Source organism: Stenella coeruleoalba (genome assembly GCF_951394435.1).
Source record: "Stenella coeruleoalba genome assembly, chromosome: 20".
Taxonomy (NCBI): Eukaryota; Metazoa; Chordata; class Mammalia; order Artiodactyla; family Delphinidae; genus Stenella; species Stenella coeruleoalba.
In genome coordinates this window covers 9,294,149-9,310,449 of record NC_137166.1, presented here as the reverse complement: position 1 = coordinate 9,310,449, position 16,301 = coordinate 9,294,149, and the positions used below count along the sequence as shown (strand labels likewise).

Sequence of the window (16,301 nt, the reverse complement as noted above, 5' to 3'; positions counted from 1 at the left end):
TTTTATTTTCCATTACTTCACTCTAATGCTTTACCCCGTACCTGTGGAAATGAGACTGTCACCTGCATTTCGCATCCTGTTTTCTTTCGTGTTTGTAATGAAGCCCTCTGGGAATTGTGCGATTAAAAAATGAGTTACAAATCCTCATTCAGGATACAAAAGTGTATAGCTGCTTCCCTTCTCTGTTTAAATAGTCTACAAAACCAGGAATAATTAGTCAAGCCCTATCGGTAATTAAGCACATGAGATGAACATTAAACAAACTGCAATCTTGCATCACTTTGAAGGTGGATAGGCAGGTTTTCGTATTTGGAATCCAGCCAAAATGCCCATCTTCATTCCCTTTGCTCCTTATTTATTATTGGCGAGGGAATTCACTTGCCTAACCTGCTGATGGACTCTCGCCGGCGGTCCATCTGAGAGTTCACGTAAGTGTGAGCCGCTGTTTTTTGATAACCCTACCACTGGAAGCGGATGATTTCAAAGAACTTGATATGTTGAGAGCGGAAAGACAGTGTGTTTCCCCAACATGGGAGTGTGTTTCTAAGTTAAGCTCGGTTCACAGTTCAGAGAACTGCCCTGCCTTCTTGTATATGATACCTGCTCAGAGATATCTGTAAAACCCTGATCCTGTTTTTCACAACGCTCTTGTCTCATTCACTGTCTTCTCTTTGGGCCCCTGGGACTTCTTGTAAAATTTTGTCTATGCAGTCACCACCGCACAGATCAAGTCTCAGAAATTTTGCAGTGTGATTTAGCCACGATTTTCTTGAAGACCAGGGCTTCTAGAAAACTGACTTATAGGTTTTGATTAAAATAGATTTTCATGGAAAATCAGAGATCAAAGTCCCCAACCCATTTAGACTGGAAAATGGAATAATCATTCCACAAACACTTGGGAGTGCCTACAATTTGGTGGCTTCCTTGCTGGGAACGGAAGGAATAGGCTAGGTCCTCGAGGCAATCGCTGTCCAGCTTTAAAATCAAGCCTGGGCTTCCCTGGTGGCGCAGTGGTTGAGGGTCTGCCTGCCGATGCAGGGGACGTGGGTTCGTGCCCCGGTCCGGGAGGATCCCACATGCCAAGGAGAGGCTGGGCCCATGAGCCATGGCCGCTGAGCCTGCGCATCCGGAGCCTGTGCTCCTCAACGGGAGAGGCCACAGCAGTGAGAGGCCCGCGTACCGCAAAAAATAAAAAAATAAAATAAAATAAAATAAAGCCTGATTATGACGGCATAATACCGTAGAGTATTTCTGTCGTATTGCATTGCATTCTTCCTAGTTCCATGCTGTGAAATCTGGTTGGACAGTATTTGCGTGTGATACGCTGGGTCTCCATTGGTCACTCAAGAAGTCATAGAATGAGCAGTGATTTTCCTTCTGGCTTTTCTCCCCCAAAATGGTTCTTCTGCTCAGATGGTTCCTATAGTGACTCCATGGATATAAGCATTTTCCTCTGGAATCAGAAAGAACTGGTGGTAAATAGTGTACTCCATTTCATCTGTGATTTCTTTCTTCCTATTAAAGATAAGTGTCATAAGGCCAGTACTTCCTAATGTGTGTAGAGTATGTTATAGTGTCCAAAGCCTTTGACAAGTGTATCTAGGGAGCCAGGACAGTATGAGTATCCCCATTTTATACCTCCTGGGTAACAGACCCAGAGAGGTTGACTGACTTGCCCAAGACAACACAGCGATCTGGCAGAGCCAGAATGATCTTCTGTCTCCTGTCTTTTTCATCACAGTTGCCTCTTGATAAAGTATCTCAGACCCCATAGATGTGGAAAAGGGTCATGTTGACACCATATATCTTAAAAATCAAGTTTTTACAGTGCCCTCATTTTTAAAAATGTTTGGGCATTCATGCATTGAGCCAAGATTTACCTAGTGCCTGTTTTGTATCACAAAGCATGTGATAGGGTGAGGAAGAAGCAACAGAACTGCAGGGCATACGCATCTATGGCTGCTGTCAATACAAGGAATTGCAACTCTACTGTAGGCCTGAGGACAGAAACCATCTTAGTGGTTCACCTTTCATTTTAGTGTTCCAGAGGCCCAGAAAATGGTCGGTTTTCAGGAAAAGCTGATTTAATAGTTGATGACGCTACATCATGCCTGGAACTCAGAAGGACTCAGAAAATAGCGATGGAAGTTGTTGCTGTTGAAATTATCTTAGCCTCACCTCTAGGCTTCGTGAACTTGGGCGAGCTTCTTAACCCATCTGGACTCTTTTTCTTGTCAGTGAAATAGAGATAAAACACATTAAATGCAAGCCAGGGCTATCCTGGATTAGATCTTGAAGCAGAAAAAAGACAGTAGCAGAAAACTGGTGAAATCTGCGTAGTCTTTGGCTTACTTAGTAGCGATGGACTAATGTTAATTTCTTAGCATACCTTGGACATGAGGGGGGATGGGCTGACGGGTATGCGTGAACTGTGTGCTGTTTTTGCAACTTTCCAGTAAAACTAAAATTGTCCTAAAACAAAAAAGATTATTTAAAGAAAAAAACAACAACAACACTTATCTCATGATAATTGTATTAGTCAGCTCATGCTGCTGTAACAACAGACCGCAGATTGGTTGACTTAAATAATAGAAATTTATTTTCTCCCAGTTCTGGAGACTGGGAAGTCCAAGATCAAGGTGCTGACTGGTTTGGTTACTGGTGAGGGCTCTCTTTTGGGCTTGTGGATGGCTGCCTTCTCACTGTGTCCTCACATGGCAGAGAAAGAGAGGCCAGGGGTTTCTTCCTCTTTTTAAAAGAACACCAATCCTATCAGATGAGGGCCCTACCTTTATGACATCACTTAGCCTTTATTAACTCCTTATAGGTTTCTGTCTCCAAATACAGTCACATTGGGGATTGGGGCTTCAACGTAGGAATTTCAGGGGGACACATTCTGACCATAGCAATAATATAATTGGTATAATCATTTGGGAAGATCTGTTAACAGTATCTACGTAAACCTGAACATAAGGAAATCTGAACCCCTACCATTCCACTCCTAAGTATATGTTCACCGAAAGACAGGTATGGGAATATGTATAACAGTGTTAATCACGATAGCTCAAAACTGTTAACTCCCCAAATGTCTATCAGAGGTAGAAGGGATGAATAAACTGGTATATTTACACAACGGGACAGTACACACCAATGAGAATGAATGACTCACAACCAAACCCGACAATATGGATCAACCTTGAAAACTTTATGTCGAGAGAGAGGAGGCAGATTCAAAAGAGAGCACCCTATATGACTGTACTTGTAAGAGTAAGAAGTTCAATGAAAAGCAAGCTCTCCGTATCTTGGAAGTCGTAGTGAGAGCCTGGCTGGGGCCATGGGGTGGGCTCTGAGATGCTGTTGATGTTCTGTTTCTTGGTCAGGGTGCTGGGTGTGTTCCATTCGTGAAAGTTCATTTAGTGACACACGCGCGTTTGGTGCTCTTTTTGGTTTTGAGTGTTATGTTTTACTCCAATAAAAAGTTCACGAACACACACAAAATCTTATCTCACGGCTGTTGAGGGAATTAAATAAGGTAATGAATGTAAACGCACAGGCAGTGCATTCTGTTTCTTTTTCTGCTTTTCGCTCCCAGCCTGCCGTCTGGCCATCAGCTGTGTCATTGGGAAGCTTTCCCTCCTACGGCAGTGTTTTGTTCTTGACCAAAATGGCGCCCATGGTACAATGGCAAGTATCACGTCCACTGCTGAAGTGCCTCAGGACCCACTTTAGTTTGTGGAATATGGTCAACCAGATGGTCAACAGACTCTTCAAGGAGCTCATTCAAGGTGGGGAGGGGGTTACTCATCACTTGCCACCTTTTTTGTTTGTTTGTTTTACAGTTTTTGTTATTTGTAAATGGGAAAGGAACACCAAAAAAAAAAAAAAAAGAATTTCTTTTGCCTTCTTCCATCTGTATTTTCTTTACTAAATTATCCTGTCTTATAAATATTTGAATAACACTTGGTCAGGATAAAATCTTTCCTGTCAGCTCAGTACAAGAACACTTTCTGGCTCCTGAGACCATAACAGTCAGATAAATTAATATTGATTTGTTAGAAAATAGTTTTCACTCTGTCTAAACATCTTATTCTGGGCTCTTGAACCAAAATTATGAATTTAAAAGCAGCAAAATAGTTCTACACAGTTTTCCCAGTGAAACTAATTATGGGCAGATTGTGAAAAATGTATTGGATGCGATTTCCAACATAGAGTTCTGCTAACCAAAATTCACAGAAACCAGAGGCTCAGTGTCTGATTTATTTGAGCAAGTTGCCATTTGGTAGACAGGGAGAATTTATGTAAATAGTTTTTGCAATTTCCATAGGGATAACGCAATACGTTAATATCTCAAGCATGACAGGAGATGAAGGGGGAACCTTTTTTTAACCGATAATTTGATTCACCTAATAGAAAAGATTAGATTATTTTTCCTTCTTACTTAAGTCTGTATTTCAAAGAACAGCTCACTTCTCTACTACCTAGATACGCAGTGTGTAGAGATTGACACTATTTAGACTTGCCTTTTAATTACATCCATGTGGACCAGTGGGAATGGAAAATTAAAATAGTAAAAAAAAAAAAAAAAAAGCAAATAGAACATCGCCCATACCCATTTGAAACATTTGGTTTCTTTTTTAAATGCATTTATATTTGCCTCATGAAATTCTTAGTACATTTAATGCATTCGGTATCCTACTTTATTTACTCAGTATTATATGAGAAGTAAATCCTAAACGTGATTGGTGACTTAGCAGAGGAACGTTTCCTCCTCTTTTGGATATTTAAGTTATTTCCAATTTTAAATAATACAGCATTGAACATCTCTGTGAAAAATTCCGTATCTGCTACAAACAATAAGTGTGGAGAAAAGGGAACTCTCTTGCACTGTTGGTGAGAACGTACGTTGATACAGCCACTATGGAGAACAGTATGGAGGTTCCTTAAAAAAGTAAAAATAGAACTACCATACGACCCAGCAATCCCACTACTGGGCATATACCCTGAGAAAACCATAATTCAAAAAGAGTCATGTACCACAGTGTTCATTGCAGCACTATTTACAAAAGCCAGGACATGGAAGCAACCTAAGTGTCCATCGACAGATGAATGGATAAAGAAGATGTGGCACATATATACAATGGAATATTACTCAGCCATAAAAAGAAACGAAATTGAGTTATTTGTAGCTAGGTGGATGGACCTAGAGTCTGTCATACAGAGTGAAGTAAGTCAGAAAGAGAAAAACAAATACCGTATGCTAACACATGTATATGGAATCTAAAAAAAAAAAATGGTTCTGACGAACCTAGGGGCAGGACAGGAATAAAGACACAGATGTAGAGAATGGACTTGAGGACACAGCGAGGGGGGAAGGGTAAGATGGGACGAAGTGAGAGAGTAGCATTGACATATATACACTACCAAATGTAAAATAGATAGCTAATGAGAAGTAGCTGCATCGCACAGGGAGATCAGCTTGGTGCTTTGTGACCACCTAGAGGGGTGCAATAGGGAGGGTGGGAGGGAGACACAAGAGGGAGGGGTCATGGGGATATATGTATACATATAGGTGATTCACTTTGTTATACAGCAGAAAGTAACAACATTGTAAAGCAATTATACTCCGATAAAGGTGTTAAAAAAATTCCATATCTGAATTGCAGATATTTCATTTATTTATTTTTTTTAATATTTTTTAAAATTTATTTATTTTATTTATTTATTTTTGGCTGCGTTGGGTCTTTGTTGCTGCGCGCGGGCTTTCTCTAGTTGCAGCAAGCGGGGGCTACTCTTTGTTGCGGTGTGTGGGTTTCTCATTGCGGTGGCTTCTCTTGTTGCAGAGCACGGGCTCTAGGCACACGGGCTTCAGTAGTTGTGGCTCGTGGGTTCAGCAGTTCTGGCTCACGGGCTCTAGAGCACAGGCTCAGTAGTTGTGGCACACGGGCTTAGTTGCTCTGCGGCATGTGGGACCTTCCTGGAGCAGGGCTCAAACCCCTGTCCCCTGAATTGGCAGGTGGATTCTTAAGCACTGCACCACCAGCGAAACCCTGAATTGCAGATATTTTAAGACATAAATGCCTGGAATGGAATCTCCCATCTAAACTGTTCTAAGACTCTTGATACTTACTCTCCAGTTGCTTTCCAGAAAATATAAAAATATTACAAAACGTGTATATAAAAGATGAAATATGTGTAAATGAAAATAAAAAATATATATACATACACATATGTGTGTGTATATATGTGTGCGTGTGTGTGTATATATATATATATATTTATTTATTTATAAAAGAAACTGCAGAGGCAGCTATAATCAAACACAAAGAAAGACTCTGAAATTCTGGTTCCCACTTATATCAGCTATATAGTGAAGAGCTTTTTCAAAGTCGTCCCTCTTTTGGAAAGCATCATTAGAGTCTTACAGGATGGCAGTGAACAGCTATAGGGTCAAGGCTGCTTTTTCCTTGAACTAGTTCACTAAAGCATCCATAATATGAAAGCGAATACAGAATCCTTAAAGTTTATAGTCTGCTGGGTTCAGAAGGAGAAATTTCAGTTTTCGTATTGTCAGTCTCAAGCCTTTTCTGAAATTGTAAGTGACAGTCTAGCTGGATGTGTACACACACACACACACACACACACACACACACACACATACATATATATATATATGGAATGGAGCATGAGTCTAGTACTAGGTTTGGAGAGTGAACTATTTTCTACCATAGATTAAGCTGAACTAGACCATATGTCAGAAAAGAGTCTCAATGTCAACTTAATCCATTGTCATAGCTGTAAAATGCTATTTCATTATACAAGTAAATCCCTTGTGGATTTCTTCTATCTCTGCAGCTCAAGTGCATTTTAATCTGTTGTGGATTTTTCCCCTCTCTTCCAACTCCCAACATTTTGGAATCATTAAGTATATTTGTTTCCATGGTACCTGTTTGATATTTACATAAATTACGAAAGTAAGGTAGGAATAACATGAAGCCAACAAAGTGTATTTTTAAAAAATTTTTTAAAAAAAAAGAAATATCTAGAAACAATGCAATACCTTTGCAGGACATTTTAATGATTTTCTTTGGGAATTGAACAAGTGGGTAAAGATTCCAAATTCCGTGGCACGATGTGTGCCTGTGTAGGAAAGGGTCGGATATAATGATATACACGTGGATTCCATATAAGAGTTGTGTTTGAATTCCCCCAAGTCTTTAAAGAGAAGGGTTCTCCAGATGTGACAAAAGGCAAGAAAATTTCCAAATCAAGATTCCCATTTGCCTTTCGGGATGTCGAATTTTCTCCACATTTGGGCAATTAAGGGTTTTGCTGAGTGAGCTTAGGACTCTGTCTCTTTAAGTGTTTAACAGTAATTGGTTCATGTCCTAGCGTTCATTGAAAATCCTAGACATTTCATGTAAAATCTTCTTAATGAGGGGATGAATTTTTCATTCACATGAGAAAGCTCACTCTGACAAACAATTTCTAAATAAAACTTTGGCGACATGACATCGCACATTGGACTTGACAGAGAGGACAGGTGCATTAGAATATAACTGTATGGCGATCCTTCAAGCTGTCAGCCATGAATATTTTATTTCTTAATGAATCATCTTTGTGAAATGAACTTTCTTGTTGTAGTGTCAGTGCCACTTACAACAAAAAGCTGGCTTCTTTTAAAAGGTGAGCTTCGTAAAGATGCTGATGCCTGCATAAAATGTTTAACCTACCCGAGGTGTGTCGGGGCCTGTGTGGGACAGTGCACTCCCCTTCCCTGTTCTGAAAGTGACCTGAGAACTCATTTCACATAGCATAACAGCATCTAGAAGGAGAACCCTTCCCCTTGATTCATTGCTTCTCTTCTCAGAACTCGAATTCCAGGCAACCACCCAGTGGCAGCCACTTTGGCCCCTGAGTCCCTGTTGTTCTGAGGCATCATCGCTGGTAGCTTTTGAATTCTTGTTTCCAACATTCTACGGCCCACCAAGCGCCATTAGCTGGTGCTACCTGACACCTCAAGGCCATAAACCTTTTTGTTTCCAGCTCTCTTCTCTTCTTGATCTCAAAGATCACTTTTGCTTATTTGTTTCGAGGCTGGGGGAGGCTCTCATTCTCACGGTGGACTTGAACGTCTCCCCACGGAAGGAGCTGACACTTATTTTTATGTCTCCAGTGAGTCTTCTGAGATATTCCTGTGGCTTGGTGTGGAATCATTTTGTTCATCTCAAGACACAACGTAGACAACAGAATCTGCTCCCCCAAAATAGCCCGCAGTTAGTTCTATGCCCTTTGCCGCTCGTGGGGTTGTTGGTACAGTTTTGAGATAATATTGATTTTCCGTTTCTGTTCTTTTTTTTTTAAATTCATGGTCTCAACTGTGTTTTCAAGACTGCCTGGTAATCCTGTTTGCTTAGTCTGGTTTCTCTTCTGTTCCTCCTAGCGGCTATTTCAAGCCTCTGTTTTCCCCAAGCCCTATCACTGGCTACCTCCTCCTGGTAGCTTTGCCTGTGAGATCAAAGAAACCTTTGCTGGTCAGTCTCTCAACAATACACCCAACTTCCCACCCTCAACTCCTCCAGAAATTGACCAGCATTTACCTCTATCTCCGCCTGCTTCTTCCCTTTTCACATTAGAGATGTCTTTCTTTGGATTCAACTCTTGGGTCAACTTCACCTCCTGTGCTGTGGACCCCAGGCTCTGCGCCACCCTTTAGGACTAGAGCTTAACCAATCAAGTGATAGGGGTCTGTACCAGTGATTGGCAAATTGTGGCCATAATTTGTTCTTATAAGTCATATTTTAAAGAAACACAGCCACGCTCTTTCTGTGTCAGTGGCTGCTTCCGGTTCCAAAGGCAGAGTTGAGTATTTGCAACAGAGACTGTACGGCCCACAAAGCCTAAAATATGTTCTTTCTGGCCCTTTAGAGAAAACGTTTGCAGACCCCGGATTTATACCGGGGGTCAGGAGCCTGAACCCTGCAAACTGGGTCGCCCACGTAAGGGTCTGTAGTGAACCCCAAGTGGAATCAGTGTGTCTCCGAGTAATAATTCTTGCTCTTGGTAGTTTAGGCTTAATTCTTGAAGCCTTAAGTATATTTAAGCACCCTGTAATAACCATGAGACCTGGCTTGTGTCCTTGTGGCTCCACGCAGGAGAAAACCGGGCCAAGACTGAAAGCACTAAGTGGGCCCAGAGGAAACGGAATAAGCTAGAAATTTGTTGTTTCCTTTTCGTTAGGTTTAAGTGAGAATTATGTTTTTTAGCAAACTGTCAGTGTGGGCAGGTGACAGTTTTTGCAGGTATTTTTTTTTTTCCTCTCTTTTAACTTTTGCAAGTAAAGGTCCATGTTTTGTTCCACATTAATTATTATAATAGCTGCCACCCAAGGTTTAAAGATATGTTGTTCTCACCTTCAGAAAAAGGGTTTCAGTTGCCGTCTCTGGAAAAAGTCCATACTGTAGGATGAATTTTCTTTTACCTTCCAATGCTCACCAGTCACCCAGATTCTTTGGATTAAATGAGATGTATATCCTCTTATATCTCTTCTTCCAGAAAATGGATCTCTCCTTCTCTCTTTAATATGAGGAATATTCTGAAATCTGAAACCAAGTGGCATAAAAACATTGTATTTATTACAGAATTACTCCCGGACACACACACACACACACAGACACAGACACACACACACTTTGTTTTTTCTAAACAAAATCAGTGTTGTAACAGTTTTCAAGCAAATATACACATGCACACACACACACCCATTTGGTAAAAGACGCAAATTTGCAGTTGAAACCTGATGGCTTAAAAATGAAATCCCGAAAAAGAAATACAAAAAAATTCAAAGGCACGTAAATAAATAAAGTCTTCCTCTCACACTCTTACTTGACCTCTTGGCTCTCCATCGTTCTCAGCCCTCATTTTCTCGCTGAGCATCCCTGCCACCCTCTCTGGATCTTCTGAGGCTGAATGGCTCATTCACAAGTCACTGTCCAAACTGGGCAGGCCTCCTGGATTCCCTGAAATGGAGCTGATGCTTTCACTTCCCTTTGCAAATAACCCTCGTAGTTGCTCTCTTTTGGTGAAGGGAACAAAGTAAGAGAGAGAGAAGAATGATGCTGTTCGGATTTGGTCTTCTCACCAATATTTCCCAAATTCAGTCATTCCCCAAACTAGCACCCTGATCATGCCTTACCTGAGTACCACCTGTACTATTAGTTACTGATCACTTTCTCGCCCACTGTTTATTTTACCTAAATTTGAACTTTAGCCTTGTTCAAGGAAACTGTATAGAGGTAATCATGGGTTCCATGCGCCTTTGCCACTCTCCAGGAAAATGCATTCACAGCTATTATCGTACAGAGTTTAAGTGCATCCCTGTGCCACCTCGGTTCATCATGGTTTCAGACTTTAGGAGGGAGCACACAGTGGACCTCGTTCCTCCAAATTTTCAGTAAATCCCAGGTTACCTTTTTCCGAATTCCTCCAAATGATTGCTCGTCTGTTTCACAGTGAATAACGTTTATCCTAGGGGGATGAATAAAATGGAATTTAGACATTTTTGCTCAAAAAATGAAATTATTTAAATCCTCTCCTTTTATTTCTTTTTTTTGCACCGCCCCTCCACAATATACCCTGTTTCTCACCCCTGTTAACTCAGTCCCATATGGTATTTGAATAATAATATGCAATTTCAGGTCTATTATCTGTAAGTCTCGGCATAATGCTTTCAGCTCCTGCCGTTCTCCTTGGTTCATGTCTCCCTCCTCCCCACCCCCAGGTCTCCAAGTACTCTGAAAGATTGCACTTCATTAAATTATTTTATAATGAGTTCCTGTTACCAGGGAATACAGAGTTAAAAAGGTGATCTCACTAAAAGTAATTAGCATAAGACCTGCCGGCCCCTTGGAAGTGACTGGATCCTAATCAATAGCAATGTGATTACACCCATGCAGCAATTATAAATTATTTAAAGCACTACCCCTAGGTTACTGGCTAGTTGCCTTTAAATTAAATTCTCTGTCAATAATTGATGCAAAGAATTAATGTGAGAATACCTTCAGTTACTGAAACTTTTTTAAGGTGGCATAAAATATTGAACTGTTGCCCGTCATTAGCAGCTAGGCTGTCTGTTTGCTGTAACATCCTTCTTTGCTAAATTGGTCAAGAAAGACTCTCAGATCTTGAAAGATGACGAATGATTCTGAATCCACTGCTGGCTGATCTTCTAAGGACACTGAAATGCCCCAATAGAACTTTCATTTATGAAGGCCAAAGAAAAAAATGTCTCTAAAGAAGCTGATTTTATTTTTTAATCAAGTCTAACAAGTGTATGAGCAGACTTGGTTTTCTTGACGATGTTTTAGTTGTTTGATGTGGTCAATATAGAGAAGGTCTGACCTAGCCTGAGAAATCATGGTCGATGATATTGAAGCAGTCAGTAAAATAAAATTTAAAAAAAAAATCCAGGCCTCCAATAATATAAAATATTCCTCTGCTAAAGTGGGCTGTTTTCCTTACTTAAATAATGCCTTCTGTGTCTGTCTAAACATTGTCACTTCTATAGTATTGTTTCCTCTTCCACTGTCATTCTCTACTGGCAGTGACAACAGTGGAATCTGGACAATTATGTAGGAAATTCAAGGACTAGAAAGACATCTTCCATTAGCGGCCCTGGTTCCCGTCTGATTTGAGGAGGCAAGGGGCGCTCAGGGCACAAAAGTGATGCAAGCGCTGAGCCATGCACTGAGGTCAAGAATGGACTTCATGAATTTGAATATTCGAAGCCAAGCCCTCTGCTTGGATACGTATCCTGGTGAGATGTCATCTCTGGCCTCAAGGAACCCACAGACAGGTTAACAGGCCATGTCCTTTACTCCTCCTTTAGAAGCTGATGGAGGAACCTCAGAGTTCTCTGGCATCCAGAGCAGGGGCCCTCAAAGAAGACCTGAGGTCACAGAAGCTTCTAGAATCAGGAGACTCCACCTCCGTTTCAGTGGGTAAACAGCAGCTACTGAGACGAACAAAGGGACTCTCCAAGGTTGACGGGCTCCCACGCCAGGGCACACCGAAGTGACATGAAGTGACTGGCCTAAGACTATAACCAGAAAACCCAGAGCCCCTCTCGACCGTCCTATGCCTGAAATGAGGAGTGATATTCTTTTATGTCTGTTAAGCTCCCAGGGCCGTGCTTGGCACAGTGTCAGGGCTTGAAAGATGTCAGCCCCTTGCCTCTCCCCTCTTGTATCTAGTTGAGTACTTAAGGCTGTCGTCCTGGGCTTCCCACTTTCACTATAGTTCTTTCATTTTTGCACAGTTTAGGTTGGCTTCTCCCTTTTCTTTTGCTTCTTAGGGTGCCATCCCCAGGCGAAATCAGATGCCCTCAATGGAGGAAGGTGGGATTATTGCTCAAGACATTTTCTTCTCCCATCCACTCCTCCCTCAGACTTTTCTCCTTTTCCTCTTTCCCATTTTTTAATCTTGCCTTGCAGCCACTGTCTCCTAGACTGTTTTCTTTTCTTCCAGGCCCAGGGGATTCTTTGGTTGGGGACACCCCATCATGCCGAAGGACGTTTCTCCCACTGCTCTGAGCTCATTAGCATCCCCCCACCCCTTGTTTCAGACAATGCCTTTCCTCTATCACTCGGTACCTCTGTCTGCTTCTCACATCTAACCCCCTTCACACTTTCTGTTCACACAGGTGAGAGGAAACTAAACTCAAACAGTATCTTCTGGTTTCCAGTACCCTAGAACAGAAGATTTTCTAGACAGGTCTTTTGAGCTCGCTGCACAATATTTTCCTTGACACATTTGTCACTTAGCTGAGGCAGATGTCTCTCTTGTGATGTACTTGAGTACTTGAGTACCAAGTATTCCCAAAAGCCGCGGAGTAACTTCTTCTGTTGTGGCAATGTTTAGTGTTTGCTTTCATTTCCCAGTTAGCTTTTATCTTCTAATTAAAAAAAAAAAATTATGCAGCACGTACACACACCTCACTGTTGTGCTGTGGTCAGACTCAAGCCGGTTCCTTTGTCAACTCCAGCTAAGCAAAGGATACCCTCCGCTTCCTGGTCCCTCTCCCTAAATGGGCTGTTGAACCTCAGAGTTACTGATTTCCAGTGATGCTTAAGCATGTAGATCACAAAGTCCTAGACTGTTCTTTTGTCCACATTTCTGCCACTTGGAAATGTAGGAGCTTCGGAGACAAGCCTTCTGCTCTGCCTAATTCACTGCTGCAGCTGTAGTCCAGCCGGATTCTAAATTTTAACTCACAGTGATTGTTTTCTTGCATGAAAGACATGGATTAGCATGTCCAGGGAGCAGCGTGGTTCTCATGCCTGCCCCTGGTGTGTTTCTCAAGGCTGAATGAAGCTGCGGGCAGTGTAGACAGAGGATGGGAGTGTAGATAGAGAACCCGGCAGGATTGAGACTGAGCCTGGCAAGTGTGTACAAGTACATGAAGTTGACCTTCAGACCCCAGGATGGGCGGGCTTCGGTTTTCCACAGTGCAGCTCTTTTGAGAAAAACAGTGACTAACCGAGCATTGTGTCTAACTCACTTCTCGGAATTTTCAATCAGAAATTATCTGATGACTGGACCGATTCTGATTACCATGATCCACCCCGGCAGCTCAGGTGTGCAGAGGGCGAGGGTCCTACGCATCCGCATCCGCCTGGGCTTCCCATCACGCCACCGGGCGCTGTTTACGAGAACTTCTTGGTGTTCTAGATACACCTTATCTCGGCCGGCCGGGTGACTAGGGAAATAAACTCAGTGATTTGCCTTAAATGTTTCCATCATGGGGGTAGTTATTAGACATGTGCTGAAGTGTAATATCCGCTTTTTGAAACCACATGTCAAAGGTGATAGCATCAACGGCTTGAGAACTCTTTTAAAAAGCTGGGCTTACCCAGTTAAGAGAAATAAAACCTGCCTGTTTCATCAGTGGGTTTGCCTTACTTTTCTGTGGGTTTCTTTTCTTTTCTCAATGAAGTGTTATTTTAAAAAGGACCCAAGTTTCGATGCATGCGACATCTTCCTTTCTGATTCCTGGTAGCCTGGAAACACAGTGGTTCACCAAAGAGAATTCGTGTGTTGTCTTCTAAGCTGAGGCAGGGCCTCATGGCATTGTCTGTTCTGTCACATGGTGGTGGTGACAGCGGCCTAGCTCTCACCACAAGCCTCTCATCCTGTGTGGTTGTGGTATTCTTTCAATCCAGCACTCTGTCAACCCCGAATTTGGTGTCCAACTTGCACTGTACACAGAACAAGGCCTGTTCATCTTTACAGTTTAATAGGGGACATTTGGAAAGGATTCTGCTGATACCGTGCCCAATGTGACCATGCAAAGGCAAATATGAAAGACTCTTACTGTGTTAAACTTCTACTATGAGGTTGCCCCCTTGATCTTTACGAAGTGCGTTGGTGGGATAGATGGAGGAGTACGAGACTTGAACATGCTATGGTTGTGGTAAATTCAGAGATTCGAACAAAAGTTAAGTTTTCTTCAGAACTATGTCCATGAATTCATAGAACCTGGCTGTGTCGAGTCTCGTGGCCTGGTCTCATGCCAAGGAGCTGATACCTTCACTTCAGAAAAGCTCAGTCTTTCTTTCACGTTACCCCTGCATTCTCTTCAAGAAGAAAGTGATCTCTTGAATTTGGCCCTGACAAGCACCTAGCATCCCAGGTCGTGGATATGTGATTTGGCTCCTCCTTCAAGAAAAGGACGGCTCTCAAAGTCTGTGTAAAAATTCATCTCCAGGGTCTTCCCTGGCGGTCCAGTGGTTAAGACTCCGTGCTTCCACTGCAGGGGGCGTGGGTTCGATCCCTGTTTGGGGCACTAAGATCCCCCATGACATGCGGCGTGGCCAAAGAGAAATTTTGTTTCCACAGATGAGTAATCACCAAAGGTATTTCTGTAAGCACCCTAAAAACGTGCAAGCCACTGTTCTTTAAGAAAAAGATGGAAGCGACCATGTTTTATAAGAGAATGAAATAGAAATACTAGTAGACGGAAAAGAAAAAGGTGTGTTAAATTATGTTTTCAAAATAATCATTTCCGGAATGTACTTATCTATTAAAAAAGAAAGTCACCAAATAGTTTTCAGAGATGCATTCAGTCATCCTCAGAAGTAAGAGCACAGTAAAAGGATTATGGAGTGACTGGCTTCCCAAAGCCACTCTGTGTGCACAGTTATCAGAAATGTGCCGGGGCTGCTGGTGGTCATAACGAGAACTGGAGCCCTTAATTGTGCTCGATACACCCGTTAGCACGTTGAAGCCACACCACAGTCTCGCAAGGCCCACGTTGCTTCCCCGACTTCTTCAGGTGAAGAAATTGCTGAGACTGATAATTAACTTGCACAAGATCACATTGCTAATGAGAAGCAAATCCAGGATAATAACCTGGGACATCTGACCCCAAAGTCCATTGTCTTTCTACAGAGCACGATTTGTTCAGATAGCAATGAGTCAACAATTTCATAAGTCATCTTAAAACTTCCCAGCACTTTTGTGGGTTGGATTTTGAGCCTAAGAAGTAAGGTCTGTTTTACTAATACGAAATTTGACCTGGGAACTGACTCTCTTGGCAGATGTTTGTGTGTGCGTGCGTGCGTGTGTGTGTGAGAGAGAGAATATTTATACATATACCTGTATTATTGGACTGTAATTTTCATACCGTAAAATTAACATATTTTAAAATATAGTTTTCAGGATTTTTGACAAAGGTACATATATACACACCCCTGTAATCGCCACCACAATTAGGATATAGAACGTTCTCATGACCCCAGTAAATTCCATCATTCCTATTTCCAATAAGTCTGTCCACTCTCAGAGGCAAACAGTGTTCTTAGTTCTATCTTGTTTCCGTAACTTAGTTTAACTTGTTTTACGACCTTATTTAACGGAAATCCTACCTATTCTTGTGTACCTGGCTTCCTGTGCTCAAAGTCATCTTTGGGTGTCCATCAGTAGTTTCCTTTTTCAGTGTTAAGTCGTGTTCCATTGGAAAAAAAATAAAATGCACCAGGGTCCATTTATGCATGTACCTGTTGATGAACATTGGGTGTTTCCATGTTTTGGTTATTATGAGTAAAGCTGCCATGAATATTCTTGTATAAACCTTTTTTGTGCGTTTACATTTTTATTTCTTTCTGACGAACACCTAGGTGTAGAATTGCTGGCTCGTAAGGTATGCCTGTTAACTTGTTACGATGCTGCTGAACAGTTCTCTAAAATGGGTGTCTATCTCGAACTCTTACAAGAAGTGTGTGAGAGTTCACGTTGTTCCACATCCT

The 16,301-nt window shown here is 41.8% G+C and overlaps 1 protein-coding gene across 1 annotated transcript in view; it reads left to right on the top strand.

Annotated features, from left to right (window-relative positions):
- Positions 1-16,301, top strand: part of WWOX (WW domain containing oxidoreductase) — a 973,003-nt gene that overhangs the window by 660,745 nt on the left and 295,957 nt on the right. The gene's annotated exons all lie outside the window — the stretch shown is intronic.